Below are 25,186 nucleotides of genomic sequence, written 5' to 3'. Positions count from 1 at the left end.
TTTTTTCCCTGGGATTATTATCAGTAGTGGGATTCATTTTTTCCCCACTACCAGTTCTGTGGGTGTGGCTTGGTGGGCGTATCAGGAGAAGGATACTGTAACATCTCTAGTCAGAGGTGATATCTGACGGTTCTCTGAACTACTCAAAATTTCCACTACCAGTTCTCAGAACGGGTCAGAACCTGATGAATACCACCTCTGGGGATTATGCAGCTGCCTTTCTTCCCCATATTTTGTTTAAAAAATTGCAGACAAATGCATCCCTGTCCACCATAGCAATGCACAGTCCTATGCTTATAATTTTTCTGCTTTTTCAAAACAGGTGGACGCATTTCTGAACAAAGCACTGGCTGCAGATAGCTCTCTTTTTCACATTGCAGGAAAGTTCAGGTATGGCTCAGTGAGTTAACAACTGACTGGCTGATTTTGGACTAGTCATTTTTTCTTTCAGTCCAGCCTACCTCACAGGACTGTGGTGGAGAAAATACTAAGGTGACAGGCCCGCAGGCTAGATCCAGCCCGCAGGGTGCTTAAATCTGGCCTGCAGGGCCAGACTAGAAATATTAAAATGGGCCGCAGGAGGCCCATGCGGCCTGTTTTTCACCTCCATGGCTTCCAGCAGCACTCTGCCGGCCCAAAATGGGCCATTCAAAGGACCCCGCATGGCAGTTTTTGCCATCCCTGGCCTCCAGTAGCACTCTGCTGCAGTTAGCAGTGTTAAACTTTTTGAGGGTATCCCAGTGTCAGATTGAGGCATCAGAGGAGGAGAGTCACCCTACATGGAGAAAATGACATCAGGGATCTGGCCTTTATGAATCTTATTCCCTGCATGCAAGTTTCCTGTCTTCCAGTTAGCTGGAAGTTAATTTTAATTCAAGTTTTTAGCTTCTTGGGTTTTGCCTCTCGCCTAAATCCTAAGAAAAGCCTTTGAGATCAGCTTTTCCCTGCAGAACCTTTGGCTTCTTCCTTCACCTTCCTCTTTTCTCAGAGTGTCGGCCCCACTGGCAGAATTCCACCCCCCATTAAGCAACATGAAAAATATTGGGAGAGTTTTCTTGGTGGCAGAAGAAGAGAGGAAAACTCAGCTAATTAATACTGGAAACACAAAGCAATAATTTTTGTTACTCAGTTGAGTGCGTTTGTCTGGGTTTTTTTTTCTAAAGAAGAAATAAAAAAGCAGCCACAATCTATCACAGCCCGCCTGGTCTCCCTGGAGAGAACAGATGCAGCACCTCTCATCCCTGCCAGCAGGGGGAGCCCCAGGTTGGTGGATGTTTGATGGAAGGAGTTTATTTTTATTCTAGTCTTTGGCTGGATCGGGCAGGGGATGTGACTGTTGAGTGGCACTCTTGTACCTCTTCTGCCCACCATAACCACATCCATACCCAGCCACACACCCTGGCCCCTCAAGATCAAATACAACCCTGATGCAGCCCTCAATGAAATCGAGTTTGATACCCCTGCTCTAGGAGAAGAAGGCTAGAACTAACCACTTCTGAAAATATGGCCAAGAAAACTGCAGGACTGATTCAAAGTTGCCATACCATGTATAAAGTTAAATCACCAGGAAAAAACAATGCATAGCACTAATTTCCCTTCTATAATTTAATAGACATGTGATGTTTAAAAATGTGGACCTAGTGATAGTGGATGAAGTCACACCCTGCTGGTGTCAAATTCTAAAAGAGAAAGAGCTGTTATTGGATTTAACATGACAGGAATTTTTTTTCAAATGGACAAACAAAAGGGAACGTATTTTCCTGGTTAATTAGTAATTTCCTTTAGTGTTTAGATCAGGATTTCTAAATTTGGAAAGCGTACTAAGAAAGGAAAATAACAACGACATAACAGCATCACATCTGAGTTATATATTAGCATTGTTTGGATTATACTGTAAATATAGTGGTTACATCATACTCTGCAAGCTTTCTGGATTATCAGATCAAAAAAGATTTTAACATTAGAGGATATACATATATAAAGCTAGCAAAATGTATATATTTCAATAGGCAGGTTCTATTTGTTATTAACTTTGGATTTATGCCAAGACTGTTATAACTTTCTAGTTTCTCCTTCCACGGGATATATGACAAATACGGTTACGAACAAAAGGCAAATTCTCTTTCTTTCTTTGATTCCTTATGGTATTTATATTTTTAATAGAAGTAGCTATTCAAAATAAACAGCTTTATCTATCTCTCATTATTAACATTAGTGTCTCTGCAGTGCCCAAACTACAGAAAGCAGAAGGGATAGTGTGCCTGAATTCTGATATTTATTATTTCTGTTATATTGCAGTCTAAGTGTTTGATGCCAATTTAATAACCAACCATTGTCATTATAAGAAAATGTGTTCCGAGCAATCTATGAGGCCCACGTTCATGCAAATTTTATTGGAATGCATTGCATCATTAGATAAAGATAGATAAAAAAAGTAAGGGCTCCAGTGAAATGCATGGAGATACAGAAGCTATTAAAAGTCCATCTAATATTTATACATTATCAGAAAGCATACAGTTACTACCAGGGGTGGGCTTCAAAAATTTCAGCAACTGGTTCTCTGCCCAGTTGCTGGGTAGACGTGGCAATGTTGGGTGTGGTCTAGTCAGCCTCCTGCACCATGATAGGAGGCGTTTTAGCCCTCCCCGGGCTCCGAAGGCTTTCCTCGAGCCTCTGGGAGGGTAAAAATGGCCTCCCCAGGCTCCAGAGGCCCTCCAGAGGCAGGAAACAGGCCCATTTCCAGCCTTCCAGAACCTCCAGATGGCCCATTTTTCACCACCCCGAGCCTCCTCGCGGGCCCTGCACTTACCTCACATCCAAAACGGGCCGCATGGAGACTCAGGGGAGGGGAGGGTGGGGCCAGCCTGGGATGGGATTTTCCGGTTTGCTAAACCAGCCATAATATTAGCTATGGGTTCACCCGAACCCAGACAAACCTGTAGCAGGTTGATTATTACAGGAGTTCCATTGAGACCACTTTATCATATGTATCAAACCATTTTAAGTAAATTGGCCAAAAAGAAGCAAGGCAAAAGCAAAAAAAAGGGGGTAGAGAACAATCTCAGTCCACCTAGATTTGGATTACCCTTCCATAAAGCAACTTCTGCAGATGCAATGTTGCTCCTGGAGATATTACATCATTACTTTACTAGCTGTCTACTTCCTGATCCTTTCCTTTGATTTGATTTTAATTTTAATTTTTTTTGAGAGTGGGAATCAGAACTTTGGGAACATGATGGCAGCTGCACAATTAGAACTGAAGGATTGAAGGGGAAGTTGAAAGGAGCAATGTGGAACATGTGGTCCTTTATTTTAACTACCTATGCAGGAGATATATTATATTAACTAAAAGCATAGTAAAATGAATACCCTATTTAATTTAACATATCCGTATGGCTGGTGCAAAACTAGAGGATAAGCCCTTTCTCTTTAACAGAGGCAAATCAAGCCTCTCTGTGAATTAAGTCTCTGTGGAATTGGAGAAATTAGACAATTAGTCGGGGGCATGGCCAGCCAGAAGTTAATACCAGTTCGGTGACCCACACCAAATCCTTCTACTGGTTCGCCTGAACTGGTGCAAACTGGCTGGATACCCCCACTGCCTCCTGGATGCCATACTACCACCTCTTACAATTTTAGACAACACAGTATCAACAGTAGAGACCTTCAAATTTCTAGGTTCTATTATATCACAAGACCTAAAATGGACACCTAACATCAAAAAAGAACAACAAAGAATATTCTTTCTGCACCAACTCAGAAAGCTCAAACTGCCCAAGGAGCTGCTGATACAGTCCTACGGAGGAATTATTGAGTCTGTCTTCTGCACCTCTATAACTGTCTGGTTTGGTTCTGCAACCCAACAAGATAGACACAGACTTCAGAGAGTAATCAGGACTGCGGAAAAACAATTACTACCAACTTGAGGACCAGTATACAGGTCCTTCCATTGAGGACCTGTATACTGCACAAGTCAAAAAGTGGGATATTTAGACCCCTCACTTCCTAGACATAAACTGTTTCAACTCCTAACCTCAAAACAACGCTATAGAGCATTGCACACCAGCACGACTAGACAAAAGAATAGTTTTTCCCGAACGCCATCTCTCTGCTGAACAAATAATTCCCTCAACACTGTCAAACTATTTACTAAGTCTGCATTACTATTACTATTAATCCTCCTATCCTTCCTTTCACTCATCTCCTCCCACTTATGACTGTAACCTTGTTGCTTGTACTCTAAAGATTTATATTGACTGATTCCTAGTATGATTTGATTGCTTATTATATCCTATGATTATTATTAAGTGTTGTACCTAATGATTCTTGACTCTTGATGAATGTGTCTTTTAGGTACACTGTGAATATGCATGAAGACAAATTCCTTGTGTGTCCAATCACACTTGGCCAATAAAGAATTCATTCATTCATTCATTCATTCATTCATTCATTCATTCTATCTACATTACTATAGCTTACTCAACAAACTATGATTTAAAAGTTCTTGGCCAAGTGTAATGTGGGAAGCCAATCAATTCTTATTTACTTCTATCCTTATTTTACTCTTTATTTCATGGCATTGTCTGTAATTAACAGCAATGACATGGAAGAACCCTCTATAACTGTCAGCCCTACACACGAAGAAACTGCTGACAACTCCTAAAACAATTCCTTTTCAAAAGGTAGTAGAGGGACACTATGCACAACACAGAATGGAGATAAAATAAAAAAACATTTCTATTAAAAATCTCTTTGTTATGGAAATAGTGTCAAACCATCCAACTCATCACTTAACTATATATTAGAACTATTTTTATTACAGTGAATTTTCAATTTCCAGTAAGTTCTTTATTTTCAGATATCTGTACATTTATTATACTTGAAACTTATCACAAAACTAGTTTCATTTTCAGCAGAAAATATTTTTATGAAATTTGAAAAAAAAAATCAATCTGCAAATAAGAAAGAGTCTTTCCTAATACTTGGTGTACAAACAATATTTTATTGTTGCAATATTCAGATATAAATATTGTCTTAAGATTTATATTGTTATAAAATAAACAACCAAGAAAACAAATTCTGCTTATAGAGTGCAATTTGAGCTTCATATCTATTGATCTTGTTGACTAGAGATGTTATTTGCTGCTTTATTATTTCCAGGGCTTCCTTAATATTCTTTGTCTCTAGGTAATATTCAGGGGTGGGATTCTACCAGTTCGCTAGAACCGGTTCACTAGAACCAGTTCACTAGAACCGGTTGTTAACATTCTAAGCAGTTCAGATAACCGGTTGTTAGAAGAAAATACTGGCCTAATCCTGTAAGGAAGGCAGGAAGGAAACATTCTGGTGTTGCTTACAGAAACTGCCTCTCCATTAACCCTTATTACATTCTTGGCAGGACTAGACTTCCTATCTCAGGAATGTCTCTGGAGTTTTTCCCCCCTCCTTTGCTGGTACTTTGCTTGTGTGGAGTAACCATTCAAAGTTACAATGGCACTGAAAAAAGTGACTTATGACCATTTTTCATATTTACAACTGTTGCAGCATCCCCACAGTCACGAGAGGCCAGGTGAGGAGATGCGTGCCTGGAGGAGATGAGTGATGTTGAGTTGGCCATGCCCAGCCAGTCACATGACCACCAAGCCATGTCCACCCAGTCACATGACTGCCAAGCCACGCCCACCAACTAAGCCATGCCCACAGAACCGGTTGTTAAAAATTTTGAATCCCCCCCCCCACGGTTATATTTCTTGATCAAGTATTCTTGTGTGCTCTTGTTCTTTAGCTTCTTTTCTTTCATCTGTTCTAGCTAGCTTGCATTTGATCTTAGTTATGTTGACCTTATTTTCCAACTTGATCTTCTATTTTGGTAATACACTTTTATTATTATTATATGCACAGCAATGTAAAATCACAGAGCCAGTTCTTTAGCTTCTTGGTCTTTATGTGCATTGAGTTCTTCTCAATTACTTACGTTGTAATGTATCAGTGTAATATATGGGTGGATATAAGCAGTGTGGTATTTTGTATTTGTCAGATATAATTTTTGTCAATGCACAAATTTTCCAAATGCCATCAAAAAAAAATATGGATTGTACCCAGTATGCCAATAATCAATGGGACCACCATGGCTGCCTATGCCTTTCAACTTTGATTTTCAGATCCTGATATTTTGAGTGTTCTCCAATTATTTGTCTTCTATTTTGCTATCCCCTGGTTTTGTAACATCATTTATCCACATTTATTCTTTTCAACAATAGTTGAAAATTTATTATTATCTATCCACAACACGATGTGAAGTCACATCTGCTAGTTCTTTACCAATGTTGGCCTTCATATAAGCCAAATTTTTCTTAAAAACCTAGGTTGTCACATTATATCTGTGAAGTATATGTCCAGATCCTAGCAATATGGCATTATTATTACAGTTTGTTGCATAGTCAGTGGATTTTGGCTGTATTTTCCAGCTATCAATTTTTTCCTAAGGACCTGGATAAGAAGAATATATGGATAAGAATAATTTTTCTTTTATTTTAAATTTATGTTTTTTACCGACAAAGAAATAAAGTGAGACTAATATAGATCTATTTCAAGCTATTTAGCTCTCATCACCTAGCCATATCCTTTCTGGGACTCAAACCTGGGCTGCTTATGATGCATTAACCTCTAAGCCACAGATTCTCCACACTTTGTTGGCCATACCAGGGGAGAGATTAAGTGTTTTTTCTCCAGTGGGATTAGTCTATCAGGGCAACCTGTTCTACCCATATATTGCTTCCATTTTCACCTTTAAGCCCCAATCCAGGGGACTTCACAGGTAGTTGCTTTTGCAACAAACTATTTTTGTGTTAAATTTATGTTTTTACCAACAAAGAAAGAAAGGGAGACTATTATAGATCTATTTCAAGCTATTTAGCTCTCATCAGCTACATAGGCCACACTTTTGAAGATAACAAAGTCCATATTTTGGACTGAGAAGATCGCTAGTTTGAAAGAGGTGGGATTCAAATAATTTAACAACTGGTTCTCTGCCCCTCAAGCCTGGCTGGGTGGTCATGTGACTAAATGGGCATGGCTGGGTAGGCATGTGACTGGAGGGGTGTGGTGAACTCGACATCACTTTTTTGCCCTAATGACTGTTTTAAGTATAAAAAAGATATATCAAAAGGTAGTTTATTATTTCATACATTTAATACTTAAATAAGAACAATAAAAGAGGTACACAAAACTAGATTTTGTTACAAGAAAGAGTTTTGAAATATTAATGAAAAATTATTAGAATACACTTGATGGAAAACAATAAAACTGTTATTTAAGGTATTTCTAAATTGATGTTTGATTGGCGTCCTCACTTGCACTTTTCTTCAGTTTTTTACTTAAGCATCATCAGCTGTGTGATTTACTTTTAACCATTTTTTAACTGTAGGAATAGGGTCCCATTTCTTTAGAGATAGGTCAATTAAACTAATAGTCATTAGGTTTGTTTATATAGGAAACATTTAGGAGACTTCTTTTCTCTGAACATATTATGTTCATTTTTGAAAAACCCCTTTCCACTTCTGCTGAACTTACAGCAATTGTCCTGACAATATTTTTTAGCTTTTTGAATACTGTCAGGAGTTTCATATTTCTGGGAATTTTTAAAAACATGTGATAATCATTAATATTAATTTGATAATTAGAAATGCAACTAAATACAATTGTTCTTCAACTGCTTTCCATGGAACTACTACTACTTCAATATTCCAGCAATCTGACTCCAAAAAAATTGAGAAATTGTAATTTATTCGTGTCTTGAAATTGGCTACCTGTTTTTAAATGTTCACAATCCATTAGTCTTTTATTCAGATTTGTTACAATGCTTTCTAAAAGTCTTTCCGAAGGAAGCCCAACAAATGGATGATTTTCTACAAAGTATATATTTTTGAAGGTATCTGAAATAATTAATTCATCAACTTTTTTTTCCGTATGTACCCTTCCCCTTTCTAAGCATTTCAAATGCTTTAATTGATCTTATCACAAGTTTCTCAGCCTTTATTATGCCTACATTTCTTGCTTGCCATCCATTTGAAAGAAGACAAATTTAGAATGTTTAGAATGTCAATCATGAATGCCAAATCAGTCATAAAATATATATTTTCAAGACGGGCAGCCATACCTGAGTATTTTTCATTTGCATGAAAATACTGATGTGATGTAGTGCTGGATAAGCATGCCACACAGTTAAGTTGACCTCAAACTAGAGGCAGCCCTCTAGCAAAACTCTACCAATCTTTATAATTTCAATTCCAAGTTGTTTGGATATTTTGATGTTCAATTTGGTTCTTATTGGATTGATGAAAAATAGTATATATTTTATCAATAAATATTTTAAAATGATTTATTTGCTTTATTTCCTTTATTGAACCATCTAAAACAAGTTGCAGGTGATGGTTTAGCACAGTGATGGCTAACTTATGACACGCGTGTCACTCGTGACACGCCAAGGCACTTTGACTGACACGCCTGTTGGTGTGGGGAAAACCTGCACATTTAGAGGCTGCCTGTGCTCTGTTCCAATCCCTGCTCCCTGCTTGTTGCGTGGAGGTGTGGTGTCACCGCTGCCGCAAGATCTTTGCAGCAGAGAACCAGTTTTAACCGCCATAAACTGAGGTTTGTCAGTTTCATTACCTCAGGAACGCTACAGGAGGAAAGGAGATCCATGAGGTTCACAGCCCTGTAAGGTGGCCTTCCGATCCCCACATCCTGCACCTGCAGCCCTGAGACCAAGGAGACGAGTTTCACAGCCCTGTGTGATCACCCCAGCCCAGTCCGTCATAAACATCGCAGGAGGACTGCACCACAACAACCAGACACAGTGCTCACAATAAGCAGCATCGGCTGGCTGTCCTGTAAGTGCTATTAATACTAAAATCTGCATTTCTGTCTTTGTGGCCCTCCCTTCTTCTCTCCCACTGTAAAACGCTTGGATGTCTAGTCTGCAGCATTCATCCCCTCTCTAGCTCCTCTAAGCTTTAATTGCCTCCATAGCACCACTTGCAGTTCTTGCTTCTCACCATCCTCACAGAGCACCATGCAAACCCTCCAAAAAAAATCTCCAAAACACAAACCAAAAAACCCCCTTATTTTGGACATCATCTTGACTTTAATTTCTTTCTCCTGGCAGGGTTCTTCTTCTGAGGCCGTGTTTCCCTGTCCTACCATTCTGGAGCCTTCAACTGTCTACTGTTCCACAGCACAGACTTGCTGAGCTCCGCCAGGAGTGCTGCAGGTACGTACTGCAATTGAAGATTTAGCAAATGCAATTCAGCAACAGAAAAGTCACTAAGGTAAATCATTATTTGTTTTTTGCTTTTTGAACTAATAAATATAATAAATATATTAAAAATATAACTCTTTCTTTATTACCAAATATTACCAAATTATTGATATTTCTTGAAGTGACACACGACCCGAGGAAGGCTACACTTTTTCCCGATTTTCGACACACCAAGCTGAAAAGGTTAGCCATCACTGGTTTAGCAGTACTCTATTATTAGGTTTGGAAACTGTTTTGCTATTCTAGTGCTCACTCCAGATTTTCTCCCAAGCATAACATTGGCACCATCGGAGCAAAATCCTATTCATTTTTTTTTCTAGGTAGTTCTTAGTAAACCCAACATTATTTAAAGTTTCAATAACTGAAGAATATATTGTCTCTGCATCTTGTTTTTCCAATTCAACTAGCTCAACAAAAATTGTTGGTGAGGTAACTGAATCATCAACTTTTAACACAAGTATAATAATTGGTTTGCAAGATATCGTTGAGGCTTCGTCAATAATCAAACCTATTTTCAGATTATTTTCAATAATTTTGGTAAATAATTGTCTTTTTCATTTCTTTTGCAATGAAATCAACTATTTGCACAGCAGTTTTACATGTCTCGGGGCGGAGAGCAGGTTGTGTGTCTCCCTGGGTGACCAAGGCAAGCCCAGTACTAACAAGGGTCAGAAGACGTGCCCGCAAGACCCAGCAAGAGATGAGGCACTGAAGATTCAACCTGGCTGCTTCTCTCTGATTCTGATTCTCCAGAAAGGCTCTAGCTGGGTTTCGCTAGCTGACATATTGCAGCAGGAAATAGTGGGATGCTATTTCTGGCCTTTGTTGGTGCTGGATGCTGAGCATCGTTCAGGGAGATGCGCAACCTGCTTTCCACCCTGAGAGCCAAGACACTGGCCCAAGCTCAACCTGGCACCACTGTTGCCAGGGTCACATTGTGTGGAGCTCGTAATGGGCTCCAGGAGAAGGGGGGGATTCTGTCTCCCCCATTGTGAAGCACACTAAAGTTCACTGTGCTCTGCAGGATGCTGACAGAGCAGTGTGCAGGCCATGGAGCTTTGGAGTGATGGAGACAAGTGGCTGGGTCAGGACAATGTCTCAGGGTGGAGAGCAGGTCTCGTGTTTCCCCGAGTGACTGAGGCAAGCCCAGAATCAAGACCTAGCATAGATGATTCAACCCGGCTACTTCTCTCCACTGCAGTGCTTTCCAGATGTGACTTACAGCACGAAGTGGGTCCAGGACTGCCTTGAATTACCATGACAAAGGAAGAATGCTATTGACCACGCAAAGGCAAGTACATGATTTTGGTGGTGAAATTATTTGAAGCCCACCACTGGAGATAAGGCAGAAGCAAGATAATCTCCAAAATAGGTTAGATGTTTTAAGTCATGACAATTAAAATCAGCTTCAAGATGAAATATATGACATAAAAATCCCGTTTGCTCTGCTAAGTCAATTTTTCTATCTTTGGTTTGAATCTGCCAAATTCAGGAGTAAAAATTTAGATATTTCGGAATCTTCTGACAGCAATATTTACATTATGCCAGTTATAAGCATATATATCTGGAGATGTGCCATGAGAACCCCTGACTCAAATTAGGGAAAGAAACCAGGTCTAAGAACACTTGGGACTTACGAAAGAAGGAAAATCCCGTTTGCTCTGCTAAGTCAATTTTTCTATCTTGTTTCCCCCAAAATAAGACCCAATCTTATATTTTTGGGGGCTCCAAAATAATCACAGGGACTGATTTTCAGGGAAACATGATTTCAGGGTGATTAACCCAGCTGAGCACCCCATCCCACAGCATGTGCACAAAAGGCAGCGAGTGCACGGGGGGCAATATTATCCAGCAGCAGCTGCAGTCCGCCAGCCCTTTGGTTGGCACACTCTGGGGCTGCGCAGCCCACGCAGCCCAGGTGAGTTGATTACCTGTCTAAGCAGCAGATGGCAGCAGAGGAGCACAAGGGAGACGTGCAATCCGGACATGCCATGCACTTCGTGGGAAAACTGAGAGTCAGTGGGGTGAAGGAGGCGGGCAGCCACAGAGTCTTCATGCAACACACTGGCAACAGATGAAGGCAGAGGTGCAGGGGAGGCATGCAATCCACAAGTGCAGTGTGGGCCACAGGCAAGCCGACAGACATTGGGACATAGTGGGCTGCGGGAGGCTCGTCTTCACATCTTTGCCCATGCAGAAAATCAGGATCACCTGCCTTCCCCCAATGCCTCTGCCACCGTATGCTGCCGGTGCCACTGTGCACGATGAGCCTCCAGCAGCCACCTGTCTGTTCCGGCCCTCTGACTCTCAGCTTTCCCACGGTCCACATGGTACATCTGGATCTCCCCAGCCTCTGCCTGCTGCTTGGACAGGTAATCAACTAACCTGCACTGCACAGGTTGCGGCTATTGCCAGACACTGTTGGCCCTCATGCACTCACCACCTCCAGTGCTGGCAACATCCACCCACTCCCCAGATCAAGGGTCTGCAACCTGCAGCTCTGGAGCCACCTGTGATTCTTTTGGCCCTCTGCTGTACCTCCCTGATGGCTGATCTCACCACTGGCTGGCCCTGCCCCTCCCCTCCCCATCACTCCTCGTCTGGCCTGAGAAGGTAAGGGTGATGGCGGGAGATGGAGAGTCACTACATATTCCAGAGCAAGAGGTGATTGGGTGGGAGTGAGCAACGTTTAGTTGGCCACACCCATCCAGTCACACTGGTTGTTAAATTATTGGCTCCCGGTGTTTTCTTTTCTGTGGGAAACAGATCCAAATGGCTTGAGTGTTTAAGGTTACAGACCCTGCCCCAAACTGATGACAATCTTCACTAGGTCTTATTTTTGGGATAGGGCTTATTTTGGGGGAAACGTGTTTATAATCAAGGATATCCAACAAATGATGTCTTTCCCTCTCTCGTTTTTCTCATTCCCACCTTCTCTCTCACACATACACATATACTGTCTCATTTTCATTTTATCTGTGCTATTTTCTTTTGCCTTTTTTTTGATGGTTGTTTTTTAAAAGCCAATCTGGTGTCTTATAAAAAAGCAAGACTGTCTTGACCATAAGAAAAGACACTATTTGGGAAGAAATTAGGTGCTTTGGAGGGCGGAGCTGGCGTCGCGACGATACAGCATGAGATCTTGGAGGTCTGAGATCGCTGCCGATATCTTTGCTCCTGGACGGTCCAATCGGATCTAAACCGTCCCGAAGAGATGGTGAATGTAAAGAGCGCATCCTGTCAATCCCAGGGACACTGCAAAGTCCCTGGTAGATCCAGGAGAAGCTCTTTTTGCCAGCGGCAAAGAGGCAGCCATTAAAGCTGCTGAAGTTGGGACAGCTCCGAAACAAAAGAGAACGAAAAGAGAAAGTGTGCCGGTTTGGTGAGAACTTTTTTCTTTACTTTAAGATTTGAAAGGACACCCTAAGGAAAAGAAAGAATCTGTAAAAGTTTTGACAGAAGTGATTAAGCATTCAAGGACCTGAACCAACTTTCTATAATTATCATCAGAAGTTTATTGCAACAGAAGGACTGGGATTTTTTTTTATTGCCCATGGGTCTAACTAAGTCTTTTATTGCTGTTTCACAATGTTAAAATTCCTTTGTGGAATTCCTTTGATCATTTGCTCCCAGACTGGAAAAAAAGTGAATCTTATCAAATGTCTTTACCTCATGATACTATAAAAAGGAAAAGATTCAGTAAGCAGCCCTAATTACTGCAAGAGGCACAATGAACTCACCCCCACCACAGAATTTATGATCGGATTGAAGGATATTCTTTTTAATCAATAATAAGACATGGGGCTGTATTTTTTTCTAGGTTTATGCAGTTCTCTGTCTTCATTTAAATGGAGCAACTTTCATTGCAGGCTAAATAACAGAGTGGGATTTATTTATTTAAATTTAATTTCTATAATCACCCATATTTCAGGTAAGTAATTCTGGGCGACAAACAATCAAACTTTTTAACATCCTGTCTTGTACCACCTTACCACTTAACATTTCAAATATATTTTCAATATTCCCAAGTTTCCTGTCTAGAGAAACATGAAATGGAGAACTCTTTTCAGATTTGCATTCCTCCTAATATATGATCTTGTAGATAGTGATATTTTTGGTGTCATGGAGGAGTTTCAGTGTCATAAAGAGTGCAAGTTTTCTTCTGGTACTGGAAGAAAAGGAGGCTACTATGAAAGGGTACGTAGTGTTTTGACTGGGACAGGGAATTAAGAATGAAGCTCCAATATATTCTAATTCTCATTAATGAATATTACCTCTTTCATGTGTTTGCTTTATAGAACTATTATGAGAATAAGTGGAAAACCCCATGGTAACTCTATGAACTCACTGGGGGAAAGACAGGATATAAATTATATAAGTAAAAAATAGACTTCCTTTGTTCCTTGTATTTGAAATCATAAAATAATTAGAACTGATGCAAATATAGATATGATGAAACCTGGAAGTTGTTTTCAACTAGAGTCACTCTGTTGCTTCAATAATATAGAAGTAATAGAGGCGGCTCCCCCACCCAAGAAGCGGCTGAAACGCTTCCACGGTTCCCGCCGCTGCTGCCGCTGTTATTGGAAATGGCGCTGGTGAGAGAGGGACAGCTGCAGCTCAGCCTGGGTGCTTGGAATGCAGGAATGGGCTGCGCACTTTTGCAAACTTGCAGAGCCCGAGGCTGGAGCACCAAGGGTAGCAGCAGCAGAGACGCTCGCTCGGCTCTTCTCACACCCACCCAGCCGCTCGGGATTAAACCAAAACTCAGCGCACAGCGCTCCCAGGTACCTCAAAATGTTTTTTTTTTCCTGTTGTTACGGGGACGGGGGAAAAAGCAGGAGCAACTCAGATGCTGTTGTTGGAGACGGCGAGAGAGGCGCCAGCATCGGTGGGAACCGTGGAAGCTTACGGAGGCCTGAGAAGTGGCTGAAACACTGCCGGACATCCACACCAATGCCACCCGCCTGCTGATCCGGGTAAGGGAGGGGTAAGGGAGCCCTCCGTGCTCCACCATGGTATTAGGAACGGCTGATGGTGAGGCGTAGCTGCCCGCGGGGCACTCCTAAGGGCAAGTTCCCCCTACCTTCCCCCCCAATTTCGCATGTTTTAAACTAGGCCTAAATTTGGGGGAGGGGCTTAATTTCATTTTATGCCTAGAAAACATACTGGGTCTTCCTATTGGGGGGGCGTATTGTTGGAGAAACATGGTAATAATCGCTTCACAAAATAAATAAAATAAATGAATAGCAAAGGGATTAGCAAAAGCAGAGTTAGTCATACAGTTATACAGTCATACATACAGTTACTTAACATACCAAAGGCACTAGCCATAATACATGTAGAAGCACATCAGAAGGGAGATAAATTTGAAGTCTATGGCAATAATTTAGCAGATGATAGGGCAAAGGAAGCAGGATTGATGGAGCGAGATAAAGTGCTTATAACGATACCGGAATTGGGGTAACACATAATACCAAAATTTTCTGTAAATGAAGAAGAAATAATCAGAAAGGAGAGGGTGGTATGAGAAAGGGGAGTGGATGTTGCCGGATGGAAGGAAGGTTTTGAACAAAGCAGTAATGAGGAATCTGGTGGAACGATTGCATGAGGGAACTCACTGGGGGGTGCAGGCATTGGTGGATTTAATACAAAAAAAATATGTATGCAAAGGAATACATTGTATTGCCTTACAAATGATTAGAAAATGTTTACCGTTTGAAAGTAAATAAAGCAGCACAAAGAAAACAACCAATAGGGGGAAAGGAATTGGCTCTGCGACCCTTTCAAAGACTACAAGCTGATTATACTGAATTACCTAGGGCAGGAAAAATGAAATACTTACTGTCATTGTAGATCATCTGACCAGATGGATGGATGCTTTTCTATGCGTAAAAGCAAATGCTAGTACCACAGCACGGATATTGCTTGAGAATATAATACCTAAATATGGCCTTCCTGAGGTAATAGATCACTATCCAGGGGACGCATTTTACAGCAAGGGTGATCAAATTAATTAATGAGGCTGTGGGAATAAAATGGGATTATCATACACCTTGGCACCCCCCCCAGCTCAGGGCTGGTGGAATGAGCTAATCAAAAATTAAAACAAACCCTAATTAAGATAATGGAAGAAACCAATTTACCCTGGAATAAATGCCTCCCCTTGGCTTTACTAATAATAAGAATGCAACCAAGGAAAGATATAGGATTGTCCTCATTTGAATTATTGTTTGGAATACCTTATATGGGAAAGGAGGGGTTACCAAGGATTGGCTGACAGATAAAATAATTAGAAAATATGTACAAGAACTGTCCAGATGCTTTTCTCTTTTACGACAGAAAGTATCCTTGCCACCTTTGGACTTTGCTGTACACAAATACAAAGCTGGACAGTGGATATTAATAAAGACCTGGGAAGGTGAAAAATTATCCTCAACCTGGGAAGGACCTTTCCTCCATCCTGTTAACAACTGAAACCGCAGTATGGACACAGGAGCGAGGGTGGACCCATTATTCAAGAGTGAAGGGGCCTGTGCCAGCCCCAGATGAGTGGAAAATGGAATCTCACCAAGGCGATCCACTGAAGTTGAAGTTCCGAAGAACCTAATGGACCTGTGGACTATCCTTTTTCCAGTAGGGGTGGTAACATTCATAATTTGGCTAACTTTTGTGTTTTTCTTATTCAGAGCAGAGTGGATGCCTATGCTCTTCCCTCAACTGAAGGAGATCACAATTGAACAAATCCCATTGCATGTCCTCCTGGATGTGTTGGCTTCGTAATTATGCATGTGGATGTTGTTGTTGTTCACACTGTATTGATTGTGTTTGCTGTACCGGGTTTATAATAGAGCGTGTTGAAGTAACTCCCCGTTAGGAGAATGAGCGCAGGGATAATCCAAATATCAAAGTCCAGTGCCAAAAAACAGTTCAGTATCAGACTTACATCAAATCCATGAATATCAGTCAATTAGAAGAAATGGAGGAACAGCAATACTTTCCAACAGAAGGAAACAGAGAGACTCACTCACACTCTCTTCTGAGACTAAGACTAAGACAACCCAGGTTTCTGGCTCCATCTTATGGCCGTTTGATAAACCACACCCAATTACACTTTTAGGATTTTCTTAAAGAGACAGTATTAAAATGTCTATCCTGGTTTATATATTTCCAACCCAAATACCTGTTAGGTGACTTATATTCCTAACAGAGTGTGACATAAAAATTATAGAGGATGTATTGGGAGGGTACTCAGTGGTACCTGTTGGGGGTAAGTGTTATTCTACTCTTAAACCCAGTCCAACTGTTAGAATAATGTACCCAGCATATCAAAACAACAAAAAGGGAAGGAAAATTGAAAACACACTGATATACCACACTATGATCCCTGATTGTCTGCAAACTGACTTAACTGATTGTGTTCAGAATGAAACCCAATATAAGAGGTGTAATACAAGTAAGGGAGTGGAGTGCTATGACCCAAAAGCATTAAGTCCAGTGACTGCTAGAATATGGGTCTATGCATACAAAGGAGGTGACCACGCACTTCAAATGTTTTCCATAAGCCAAACAAGAAAAGGTTATTTAGACCATAATGAAACTAGGGGAGAAACTAGTTTGCAAGTATGTTTTGATGCATGCCAAGCTATCAACAAAGGACAAGGGTTTCCTGATAACCGGTTGGGTATTGAATGTGGGACTCTGAAATGGGAAAGAAGTTTCATGAAAGAACAAAAATATATTTTTCAAAGGGCAACATTCCAAAGTACTGGTTATGTATCTCTTTCCCCAAGTTATTATTGGTACATGACAAATGTTCCCAATGAAAGAAGCATTGAACATCAAGAAATGAAGTATGGGAAGCACTAGAACTGATTGCACTTTAGGCAAATGCATCTCCATATGATACTAATCAATCATTAGAAAAAGGGATACAATACAAAGGATTTGGAATAAGGATAAGTGGAAAGGGAAAAGATCCATGGGGGTGGCTAATATTAGAAATAGAAACTACAAAAATAAAGTTGAAACCTAAAAGCATATTTTGGTCATACTATCAGGAATTTGAGAAATTAGAACTACCTGAATTCCCCAAAAAGGCAGTAAATATGTTTGTAAAGTTATCTGAAGAGATTGCCAAGACTCTTACAGTAAATAATTGTTTTGTGGAGGAGCTAATGTGGGAGAGCAGTGGCCATGGGAAGCACAAGAATTAAACCACGATTTGGTGGTAGACTTGTGGAAAAATAAAACTTACAAAAGGTAAGGAAGGAACATGGGCTTTAATAACTAACCTGGTAGGATGAATGTGTTATGAAAGAAAGCAGAAAAAGAAAAGGGTGCCAGTAGGAAATATGATTTGCTTGATTGTATGGAATAACCACAGTTGGTGGGAAGGAAGTGGAACCTCAGCAGAGGAAACGTTAAGTGAAATAACTGAAATGGCTTATTTGAAGGAACCCGAAAGTGAAATACTGGACTGGGTAGCTCTGGAAGGTATGTACTGGATATGTGGGAAGTATGCCTATGAATATCTACCTAAAGGGTGGTATGGATCATGTGTTCTGGGAGTAATTAAGCCAAGTTTTTTCCTCTTCTCATTAGACAAAAACAACTGTTGGGACTGGCTGTGTATGATGATTTAGCCAATCAGGTAAAAACAAAAAGAGCTGTAGAACCAAGCGACATAAAAATACTTTGGAAAGATGAGGAATGGACACCTGACAAAATAATTAATTAATTATGGCTGGGCAGAAGATGGCACCCTAGGAGCCAGAGAACCAATTTATATATTGGATAGGGTAATTCGATTACAGGCAGTACTAGAAGTAATTACAAATGACACTGCAAATACTTTAAAACACCTAGCAAGAAGAGTATAAAATCTAGAACGTACATAATGCAAAATCGATTGGCATTAGATTATTTACTGGCTCAAGAAAGAGGTGTGCGTGGAAAGTTCAACTTGAGTAACTGTTGTATTGATGTGGATGAGAGTGGGAAAGTGGTGAGAGAACAGACAGAATGATAAAGTTAGCCCATGTACCGTCCAATGCTGGAGAGGAGTGAACCTGGATGGAGTAAGTAATTGGTTTGGAGAATGGTTCTCCAATTGGAAAGATTTGGCTAAATTTGCAATATTGGGTTTCCTGGCCCTAATGATGTTACCATGTTTAATTCCCGTTATACAACTTGTAATAAAGAGAACTATAAGCAGTATGACTTTAATAACCACATCAAGAGAAAGTGGGAAAAAGGAAACTATGTTAATAATGAAGGTAGATAAAAGATAATTGAAAATAAAAAGTCCACAGGATAAAGGCCAAACCACACCAAAAATTAAGGATGAGGTGGGATATTATGAGATATTACAAGTATAAAAGAGTAATTGTCAGATCCGTGTATCTGTCATTTCTTCAATGGAAGAAGAAAAGGGAGGGAGACTGATAAAGAAATCCTTCTTGATGTAACCTGAATATATTTAATCTTATATCGAATTTGTATAACCTGCACATGATACAATGGAGAGATGAAACCCAGATGGCCGGAACCTATCACCTCTGAGAGAGACAGCCAGGAGATGAAGAGACCATAAAAATTCCACAGTGAGATGTGTCCTGGGAAACTCTGAAAAAGATCATTCAAAAAAGGGGGTGGGGGAATTAACATGTTGGCTCTTTGTTTTACTAAATACTCATCAAGACAAGGGGAAGGGTTTTAAACTCCCTTATCTATCTCTGCATGCCTGAGAGACCTTAGACGCTGCTTTTAACCCCTAGATGAATTGTCTCATCTCAATAAAGAATTCCTTTTTGATATGTTTTGATACGTTTTCAGAAGTTCATTGTAGTTGATTGGATGGGAAAAGTTCTGTAGCCCGACAGTAATTGAGTTAAAAGAAATAAATGGGGGATTTGAGAGAGAAATTATAAGTTACTCTTTTATAATGAACATTATATAGCCAGGTTAGAAAACTCTTTGGTTCATTTTGTATATGAAATAGACTAGAAGATTCTTTTCTTTCATTCCTTTCTGATGTGCTTTTGCCAGCTTTCTCTGTTCTTGCATAAAACCCACTCCCTTTTGTTGTTTCTATTGAAAGAAGTTATCACTCAAACCAAAGAGGCGCCAACATCCTGGCCCAGTCATTCACATATAGATGATATATTCCACAGACATGATACATTGTTAGAAAAACAGGAATATCTGACCAGGCTAGGGAGAGTAAATAAGATAAGAACATCCATCCAAGGTAAAGCCTGGCAGCCCAGCAAGATAAAACATTGAGGCCCAGGAAACAATGTCATGCCGACCCCAATTTGGTAGTTTAGCATATAGAAAATAAGGAGGTGTAAGGGGAGGGCTTTTTAGGCATGGTGTGTTCTGTGCAGGGATATAAAATGTATTGTTAAAGTAGTGAAATTTGCTTTCCTTTTACTCAATCCAATTGGGAAGGATGTCCATTTTAGGTCTTGTGATAGGATAGAACCTAGAAATTTGAAGGTGTCTACTGTTGATACTGTGTTGTCTAGTATTGTAAGAGGTGGTAGTATGGGAGGGTTTCTTCTGAAGTCTACCACCATTTCTACGGTTTTGAATGTGTTCAGTTCCAGATTGTTCCGGTTACACCACAAGGCAAGTTGTACAACCTGTCTGTATGTGGATTCGTTGTTTTCTCAAATGAAACCAATCACTGTTGTATCATTGTTGTTGCAAACTTCAGTATTTTAACAGATGGATTGTTTGAGATGCAGTTATTGGTATATAGGGAGAAGTGGAGAAAGCACACAGCCTTGGGAAGCTCCTGTGCTAATTGTACAGGTATCAGATGTGATTCTGCCTAGCTTCACCTGCTGCTTCCTGTCTGTTAGGAAGCTTATGATCCACTTACAAGTGTGTTCAGGTACCACTAGCTGGTGTAATTTAGTTAGAAGAATGTGTGGAATGATGGTATTGAATACTGAATTAAAGTCTACAAAGAGGTACCTTGTGTAGATATTTGGAGATTCAAGGTGTTGTAGAATGTAGTGCAGAGCCATATTAACAGCATCATCTTCAATCTATTAGCTCGTTATGCAAACAGCATGGGATCTAACAGCTGATCCATGATGGTTTTCAGGTGGGACAGCACTAGCCTTTCAAAGGTTTTCATAACTCCAGATACTAGAGCAACTGGTCTGTAGTCATTCAGTTCCCTGATGGAGGGTTTATTTGGCACTGGGATGATAGTAGAGCATATGAAGCACATCTCTAGTGATGTATTGAAGATTTGGGTGAAGATGGAGTCCAATTGGTCAGCACAAAGTGAGTGCTGAACTGTGGAAAGATACTGTTAACTGCTGCCAATTTTACCTTTTAGCTTATTAGTTTCCTCTCTAGGATCTGAATAATGCAAAGACCCTGGGAAAATTTCAAAAAAATATATAGGAAAATCCCCCACCCCGTTTTCCTACTGATTGATCGTTCTTTATCTGGGATCGCAGAATACCATTTTCTCCACCCCCGAGAATGGAGCTGAAAAGCAGGCTAGGAATGTGGCTGCCTTGGAGGGGGGTTGAGGGACCTCTGTGTGTGTGTGTGTGTGTGTGTGTGAGAGAGAGAGAGAGAGAGAGAGAGAGGGCAGGAGGGAGGGAGAGAGAGAGGGAGGGGAGGGAGAGAAAGGAGCTGAAAAGCACGTTAGGAATGTGGCTGCTTTGGAGGGGGTGTATGAGGTGTGTGTGTGTGAGTGAGAGAGAGAGAGAGAGAGAAATATCATTGCCAGCCCTCCAAGGTTAGATCAGATCTCTCTCTCTCTCCTACCAACATCAGCAAGCCACTGTCAGTCAAAATTCATTTTAGTGGTCTGCGGAATTTAAAATTATGAGTTTGGTGGTCCCTGGGGTCCAAATGTTGGCGATCCCTGGCCTAAAGCCTATAAGGATCTGAATGGGAAACATAAACAAGCAAAGCTGAGTAGTTGTTTGCAGCAAATCCTAAAATGTTATTTGATTGCCCTTAACCCCTACCCACACTGCAGCCACTGTGCAACAGACTACTTTCCTCTTAGAAGAAATAAACCTGCAATTTGAGGATCCTCCTAGACTTATGGCTCTTATTAAAAAGGAAGTGGAGTCTGTGGCCAGGATTTTTACTCATTATAGGTAAGTAAGCCATCGGGGGAGTAAGTCTAGCAACAGTCACCAATGCCCATTACTATGAAATGGGACCACTATTGCAACACACTCAAGAGTTGACCATAAAAACTACTCAGAAACTTTAAATGCTACAAACCTAACACAAGTATCACTTCATAGATCAACTAAATTTTATTAACTTTATTCCAACCCCTCCTTATTGGAATGATGATGGTGATGATTCTGTTGCTTTGCATGTGAGTTTCTGCACCAGAGACAAATTCCTTGTATCAAATCACACTTGGCCAAATAAAGTTCTGCTCTGTTTGTTCTGTCCCATTCCATTTCTGTTGTTATAACAATAATTGACGATTAAAGGTAATGCATAAGCATTATTATTACAAGTTTTTGAATGTTGTTGCTATTATTATTGCCATTATTGCCATTATTACAAGTTTTTGAATGTTGTTGCTATTATTGCCATTATTGTTAATGTTACAGGTTTTAAAATTTGATTTTAGTTGCTCAGCATTTTTGGAATAGAATGGAATATGAAATATATAAATACAAAAACAAATGAACTTGCTGCTAAGATAGATGAGTCAGAGTAGGGCAGCCATCATTGGATATGAGATGGATGGCAAATAAATCTTAAATAAATAGTTTATTTTGCTTCTATGAAAATTCACAAAGCTATGTATGCGTCCTGCGAAATGCAGTTTTGCTTACATGTTAAATGATGTTGCAAAATAGAATTGCAGCAAAGGCTTCACCTCCAAAAGCACAAATTGCTCAACCCAGAGACATTTCTCATTATTCCATCATACTTGGAATTTGTAAAAAAAAAATTGTTTTAAACCCCTGCAATATGGTACATTAAATTCAATTCAATCTCTGCACTGCTGATATATGTCAATAATAACTATTTGCCAACTTCATATTACAGTGCACGTATAACCCCAACAAGTATACTTTATATATAATAATATCCAACTATTGGTTCATTAAAGAATAATGCTACTCAAATATTTCATGTAAATCTTTATACATATTTTTTCCAGATGAAAACTGGAACAATAATAAATTACAACGCTTGCATTTTTGCAGCATTGAATCTGATAAATATTTTAAGGACTATTTTAGCATTAATAATACCAATGCTTGTCAGACTTGTTTCCCTTCCTGAACATCATATTTTATTTAACAATATTGATCATTTTAAACTCTGAATTTTTGTCCTAAACATGTGAACTAGAATGTGGTTAAGTATTTAAATTCTATTTGTGTACATACATCCTTAAGATTGACTAAAGAGTGAATATTTATGCATATCAGAAGACCCTCACCTGTGCTATAGACACAGGAGTATGCTGGCATTATAAGCAAATGTAGTTGTATATACCGTATTTGCCGGCGTATAAGACGACTTTTTTGCCCTGAAAAAGATGACTCCAATTGGGGGGTCGTCTTATATGCCGGGTCGTCTTATACGCCGGCAAATAGTAATTGGGAAGCACTACGGCTGCCCGCGGCTGAGGCACTTTTGCGCACCGTGGAAACGAATCCCGTGAAGCCGAAAGGAGCAGCCAGCCTTTTCCCAGCTCCCAAGGAAACGAGGCTCGCACCGCCCGAGCTCCGCTGAGGTATCCGGCTGGGGCTGTCAGGAGTTGTTACCGCTGGCGCGGCTCCGCGCGGCTCCAGTCGCGTTGCCTCGGGAAGGGAAAGGCAAAAGCCGCGGCTCTTCCTTTTGCCTTTCCTTCCCGAGGCAACGCAGGACTGGAGCCGCGCGGAGCGCGCCAGCGGTAACAACTCCTGACAGCCCCAGCCGGATACCTCAGCGGAGCCCGGGCGGTGCGAGCTCTGCTTCCTTGGGAGCTGGGAGAAGGCTGGCTGCTCCTTTCGGCTTCACGGGATTCGCTTCCACTGTAGACAAAAGTGCCTAAAAAAAAAAAAAAGTGCAAAAGTGGAAGGCATGCGGAAGAGGGGCGAGTATATAACAAACTATATTTTGAGTGGAAATGTTGGGGGTCGTCTTATACGCCGGGTCGTCTTATACGCCGGCATATACGGTAGTTTTTGCACCAGCAAAGTCACCTGTCTATGGAGTACTAATATGCAAACAAAAATGCTATTGCCTAAGGTTTTTTATCTATCCAGAGATCATAAATATCTACATGAATGAATTCTTTATAGAGGCTTTTCATGGTGATTATCATATTAAGTCCATTCTTAAATTTATCAAGATGAAGAATCATATAAACTTTAACTTGTCATAACCTCACATTCATTCAAGCTGACTTTAGAAGACTATGTTTCAAACACAGTAAAAGCTATAGCCCATATTAAGTGCTAAGGTGTGGTAGCATTTCATTCCTCCCACCTCCTCAAATGCTATTGATCCATCCATGCCTCCTTGCAATAATAAAAGAAAAATAATACAGGGAATTGAATTTTCAGGGACACTACAGTAGCCTTTAAACTGGCATTATCACATTTCATTATTTCATGCTACTAGGACAAAATCATGCTGAGTCAATTTGGTTAATCTCAAAAAGTTAAACTGAGTCAGATTTGGCAAATATTTTATGGAAGCTATTGGGAAATACCAGGCATGTAATTAGTTTGCAATGGTTGGATGGAAGGACGGGAGGCAGGGAGGGAGGGAGGGAGGAAGGACCCCACTTCCATATTGTTGCAAGAACTGCATTAACATATCTATGAAATTATCAGAATGTGAGAGTTTTTTATTACTAATTAACATCAATATACATCAAAATAAGCCAACTTTAAGTTTGTAGTGCTCTGTTTCAAACTGCAAGGTACAGATAAAAAATAAATAAAAGCTAAAACATCAAGAAAGATAATCTGTAAAAGAGCCATTAAAAATACAAAGGCAGGAAAATATAGAAATGTGAAATACAATACTCCGAATATCACATTAAACTACCTACAATTATTCTGGAACTTATGCCAGGAACAATTAAAGCTGTAAAAACAGAACCTCCTGTAAAATACACAAAGAAATGGCCCTCTTTATCTACATACAGTATTGCATTAGTGGGATATAAGTCCATTAAGCAATTCACTGAATAGAATCTTGCATATTTCCACAATTGTTTACATTACGCCAAGTTGAAAGCCTGGGCTGCATTATAATGTCTGGCTTTAAGCAGTAAGCCAAAACAAACACATTTACTGTTTACAACAAATTATTAATGTAGACAAAAATGTCCTAACTGTGACTGTCAGCAGTGTTGTACATGACATAGTGGCTCTTTTAAGCTTGAAACATTTATATGTGGTTTCCAGATTAAAAGGATTGAATTCATCTCCTATATTTTGTTTGTTTAATCCAAGAGTAGGCCATCTGAGCTGAATATTTGCCCTAAACTGCAGAGCCATATTGGATCACCGTGTTGTTGAAAATTGACAGTATGATTTCCTATCATTTTGTAACCAAAAAATTAAAACTGTAATGCCAGCCCTAAAAGCATCACCCGAAAAATATAATGAATTGGTAAGTAAACCATGAATCATCACTGATTTTTTTTTTATTTTTTGGCCATTCAATCATGACAGGTCCCTGAAATTTCTTGGCAAAGTTTTTCAGAAGTGGTTTGGTATTGCCTGCTTTCTACGGCTGAGAGAAAGTGACCAGCCCAAGGTTTTTCAGCTTGCTTTGTGCCTAAAGAGGGACTAGTACTCATGGTCTCCCAATTTCTAACTTGATGCCAAACTGGCTCTCAAGCCTGAT

General features: G+C 40.1%; 1 protein-coding gene and 1 pseudogene across 3 annotated transcripts in view; one reads left to right on the top strand and one right to left on the bottom strand.

The window, feature by feature from the left end:
- Nucleotides 1-25,186, bottom strand: part of EEPD1 (endonuclease/exonuclease/phosphatase family domain containing 1) — a 76,420-nt gene that overhangs the window by 48,933 nt on the left and 2,301 nt on the right. The gene's annotated exons all lie outside the window — the stretch shown is intronic.
- On the top strand, nucleotides 11,127-16,203 carry LOC148128910 (uncharacterized; annotated as a pseudogene).

The sequence above is a fragment of the Notechis scutatus genome, chromosome Z, assembly GCF_049901735.1.
Source record: "Notechis scutatus isolate UNSWTSFEM ecotype Mainland chromosome Z, rNotScu1.2, whole genome shotgun sequence".
NCBI classification, from domain to species: domain Eukaryota; kingdom Metazoa; phylum Chordata; class Lepidosauria; order Squamata; family Elapidae; genus Notechis; species Notechis scutatus.
The sequence above is the reverse complement of the archived record's forward strand: the minus strand, read 5'-3'. Positions and strand labels throughout refer to the sequence as shown.